This window comes from Cyphomyrmex costatus, unplaced genomic scaffold, assembly GCF_001594065.2.
Source record: "Cyphomyrmex costatus isolate MS0001 unplaced genomic scaffold, Ccosl1.0 scaffold565, whole genome shotgun sequence".
Taxonomy (NCBI): Eukaryota; Metazoa; Arthropoda; class Insecta; order Hymenoptera; family Formicidae; genus Cyphomyrmex; species Cyphomyrmex costatus.
Window position 1 is genome coordinate 206009 of NW_017279836.1, and position 5321 is coordinate 211329.

Here is a 5321-nt window from a genome sequence, read left to right on the forward strand (position 1 = left end):
TTTTATTACCATGACTATTTCACTCTCTCTTTAAAAATTCTAAAAATAATTTATATATTTTATATTATATGCTGCCAAAGTCTCCCCGATATCAAAAGCATCGCTAAGATAAAGATTTTCAACTGTTTAATTAATTGACATGGTCATTGAAAGTGCGACGTTGCCATATCTACTAGACTTCGTCAATTCTAGAGAGAATGTATAAAATCAAAATTTTTTATCAATTCAAATTTTAGTATCATACGATGAATATTTATTGCGGTCTTGTTACACACGCTTCTTCATAAATTCAACTACATGTGACTCGTTTTTCATTAACTTCTTAAATACGGTTTCGATGCTGTATGAAAATCCGTGTTATATCAAGATAAAAATGGCTATACTGCAGTGGTAAATATAGAAAAATCGGCGAAGTTTGATGGATTATATCTCAAGAACGGGACGATATATCAAGCTCAAATTTTACAGGCATATGTATTAATACCTAAATTACTTGAGACGAAAGCTTCAAGACATTCTTAAATAATTGTGCTTTAGGGTCTAACTACCTTAAATATTATCTTTTATTGTAATTTTTATACAATAAAATCCTACAATAATATTAGGTGTACAAAACAGTTTTGAGCTTTAGATTTCGTACAACCGAAATAACAATTGAAATTTTATATATCTTCCCGCCCTTTTGCGGTTTTAAAGCGTTAACATTTGGCCTTCTAAAATGCGGTTTGGCGTTTGATGCACATAACCTCAAAAATCAGTAGTGTTCACGATGGCAATAACAAAAGAGCATATTCGATTTTCCGTCCACTTCGCGTTTCATCTGAAGAAAAATGCTGCTGAAGCCACTGCAATGATTTGTGCTGCAGATAGAGAGAACGCTGTAAGTCATGCTACATGTAAAAGATGGTATCGCCATAAAAGTTTCGCCAAGGAGATTTCAGTCTTAAAGATGAATCGCGTGCTGGACGCCCTGAAAAGATTGAAACGGATGAATTGCAAGCACTGCTAGATATAAACTCTGCGCAAACTGAAAAGGAGCTTGCAGAACAGCTTAGCGTTATACAGCAAGCCATTTCCATACGATTACATACGATTATTACATAGATTTTACAAAAAAAAGCTCAGAACTTTTTTGTACACCTAATAATATAATAATAATAATTTACAATGTACCATTATAAATATTGTTCAAAATATAATAAAAATCGATATTACTAGAGCATAAGTAATAAACTTTAGTTTTTAGGGATTATATGAAATGTTTCTACACCAATAGTGATATTAATCTAGCGGTATTAATGAAATACTGGAGTGAAATGGTAATAGTAATTAGTATTTACTTTGAATTATTAACTTGCAAATCAATAATAATACTAGTACTCTATAATATTAAAAATGTATTATAAATGTCAAAAAGTAAACAAGAAGTTAATATTTTTAATTGCTTTAGTCAAAACTCCAATCTTTACTGATTTATTTATTAATAAATTTGTATACTAAATACGAAGAAAAGTTCACAATTACTTTAAACATCACATTTTTAATTAGAAATTACTCAATATTATTAGTAATCTTTTGATAGTCTAAAAATAAAATTTGTTATCATTTCGTCGATTTGTTGTAATTTATATTTACATCAATAACGCAACTCTCTACTTTACTAAGACTAAATAAATACTATCTGTATAGAATAAAACATTCAATACAGATAAATATATTCCAATAAATGTGCGATTAATTAATCATTGTACAAATTACAACAGTAAATATAATGGCATTTATCTAATTATAGTTTACATTAATTTTACAGTACAAATTTAATACTACATACACTCACAATAAAATTACATTGTATTGTAACAATACTTACAATATTAACGCGTTACATAACTTATATGTGTACTTATATACAATTAAAAAAAATTTAATTTCAAGGAAACTGAAAGTTTAACATTTCAAATTAATTTAATTAATTTTGGTATTTGATAAATAGAACGGAATGCTAAAAATTGAATAAAATTAATTTAAAATTGTATTCAATTTATAGTTCTTGTTTTCCAATTATAGTATGTACAGTCAGCAACTAAAAGGTTGTAAAACATCTTTTTTCAAATGGATTTCAGAATGCAGTCTATTGAGTAAGCAATTGATTTTTATACCTATGAATCCATAAATATTACGAGGGCAAGTCAATAAATTTTTAGAAAAAAATAGTAAAAACACATTTTTTTTTATCGATTCATTTTTATTTCTCAACACAGTCTTCTTTCAGTTCGATACACTTGATCCAACGATTCTCCAACTTTTTCAAGCCGTCCGATTAATATGATTTGTCCAACTCTTCAAAATAAGCCGCACGATGCTCGAGCGACATTTGGACTGCGCGCGGTGAGGTTGAGGGGGACAGCGGAAGGCAGAGGTGATTCGAAAATCGGCCAAAAGTTGTATACACTTTATGTATGATATGTTCACTTTGTACTGGCACCTTTATTAATAATATATCAGTTACTTTTCATGGTAATATATAATATTATTATTAGATAAAAAGGTGTAAAATAAAATAAATTAATAGAAGGCTCAACAAGTATAAAACAAATTGATTAAAAATAAGAGAAAAGAGCCAATAATTTTTTAAGTGTGTTTCGACACCGATCGGGTCATTTTCATGTGTATAATTGAATAATTAACGAGTCACAAATATAAAATTAAATGTATATAATTGAATATGGATCTTCCTTTATGATTAGTTTCGCATGAGTTATATAAATCTATTGACAAAAAAGTATATAAATTTAAAAACTTAATTATAAAGAAGTAAATTGTATATATTGTTACCTTAACAGAAATGTGATAAAAAATGTATAGTCCAGGATAAAAATCCAGTATGTTTAGATCCATTATTGAAATTAAATAAAATAGTCTAATTTACAGTTATAAAAATCGACTGTACTACTAGAAATAAAAATAAGAAATGAGTAGGCAGAAACCTCAGGAAAGGACAGAGGAAGGGAAAAATTAAGAGGTGGAAAGAGAATGTATCATGTTAGTATAACAATCTGGCAATGACTCGGTATCATTTTGTTTATTTATGCCATGTGTTTGTTTCTTTATATGAACCATTTCGGATATCAATCTTTTCTTATAAGACGGTTCCATATCTAAAATTTCAACTTTACTCCAATTAAAATCATGATTTTTTTCTATTCTATGATTAGATATTATGGATGGAGATTTAGAAGTTTTATTAATATCCGAAGAATGTTCATGTATTCTTGTTTTCAATTGTCTCTTGGTCTGGCCAACATAACTTGCATCACAGTTGTCACAGGAAATTTTATATACCACATTTTAGTTGTGTGTGTATTCTAATTTATCCTTGCCTCTTTTTATGAAGTTTTTTAGTGTATTAGGTATGGTATACGCCAGTTTGCAAGTAAAAATGTTGGCAATAGGTTTAAATTTATCAGAGACAGAATTGACAAACGGTACAGCAAAAAATTTTTTCAAACCATTATTATTATTAGAAGAATTAATTTTATTAATGTGGAATTTTAGTCTATTTTTTATTGTTGTGAAAATAAATTCAAGTGGATATCCATTTAGTAAGAAGTTATTAATAGCATCAATCAAGTTATTATTTTGAAACTTTGGATGACATAATCGAATTATTTTGTCAACGATACCATAAATTACTCCTCTTTTGTGACACAATGGATGATGTTAGTGAAAATTAAGGAATCTGCCTGAAAAAGTAGCCTTACGATAAGCGTCAAATATCAAACCGTCTTCTTTAACTATAATCAAAGTATCCAAAAAAACTAGTTGAAAATATTCAAAATGTCATTGATTTTATCAGAATGAGCTGCCAAAATAATGTCATCAACATAGCGATAATAAAAATTAAGATTAATAGGTAAAAGACTAATAGCATTTTCTTCGAAATCCTGCATAACCATATCTGCAACTATTGGTGATAATGGCGATCCCATAGGGATACCAAAAATTTGTTTGTTAAAACTTTTTATTAAAAATGAAAAACGTTGAATTTAAAACTAGTTTGAAAGCAATCATGAATTTATTTAACAGGATCTTTGTTTTCTTGGATATGGAATCCCATCTCTTTACAACGCTATCAGATGCCAAATCTATAGGTATATTTGTGAAAAGGAAAACCACATTCAAGGATACCAACAAAGAATTAGAGTCTAATTTTACATTTTTCAATTTATCTATTAAATCAGAACTATTTTTAATGAAACTTATAATAATGGAGCGAAAAAAGGGCACGTATATCGCGCTCTTTCTTCAAAAGTGGCACAATTTAAAGAATTAACTCAGTAAGAAGGAGCGCCAACTACGGTCCAAGTTAGATGTTGATCAAACACATTTACTTTAGATATATAGCTGCGTGTCGATTACTTTCGGACCTCTAACATAATCAAACTGAAATAATAATAATAATCTCACAAATTAAAGGGCATAGGGGGATAAGTATATAAAAGATGCCCCCGCATGAAATCGGTTCAAATTAATACCACATATTGCTACCTATATAAGTATAAAATCCTGTAAGTATGAACTGAAAATTCGCTTTTTTGGGGGAGTTATAGAGGGGGTAAGGAAAATAAAAAAACCCATTTTTCTCGGAAACTAATGAACCGATTTTAATAAAATTTAAATATGTTTTAAATGTAAGTGAGGCGATGTAGAAAAAAAAAGTTCAAATTTTTTTTCAAGAAAACTTAGAAAAAAATCAATTTTTAAATTTTCAACAATTTTTTTTTTATTGATTTTTTAAAGATACACCTCTATTTTTTTTTAAAAAATACTACATAGTGTCCTCTTTAACATATATTTTTTCCAAATTTTTAAAAAATGTACTTTTTGAGAAAAATAAGTTTTTGTAACCACTTACACCGCGCGCCGACGCGACATCGGTGTGACCCCTGAGAGCGTTACGCTCCCTCGCCGCGGGTCTGTTTTAATTGGCCATCAGATATTGTTTATGTTGCAAATTTATAATAGGCCTGCAACTCACCCTCATTTTCGTGACTGAACCGGCAAAGTTAAGATAACTCAACGAGACTATTAAATATCGAAAGTATATCATATTTGAATAACATAAACGAAAGTTCGCTAAAATTCGCGTTGCGGAACATAACAAAATGGCGCCTGAAAGGCGCGTCGCGATTGATTTACGTTTCATTTTTTTTCATATCGATAATACAATGAAAATGAACAAGTCAGTAGTGAATTTTATTCAGAAAATTGTGCTCTTTAAGGTGATATTTTTATACTTCCGTAATATGAAGTCTGAGATG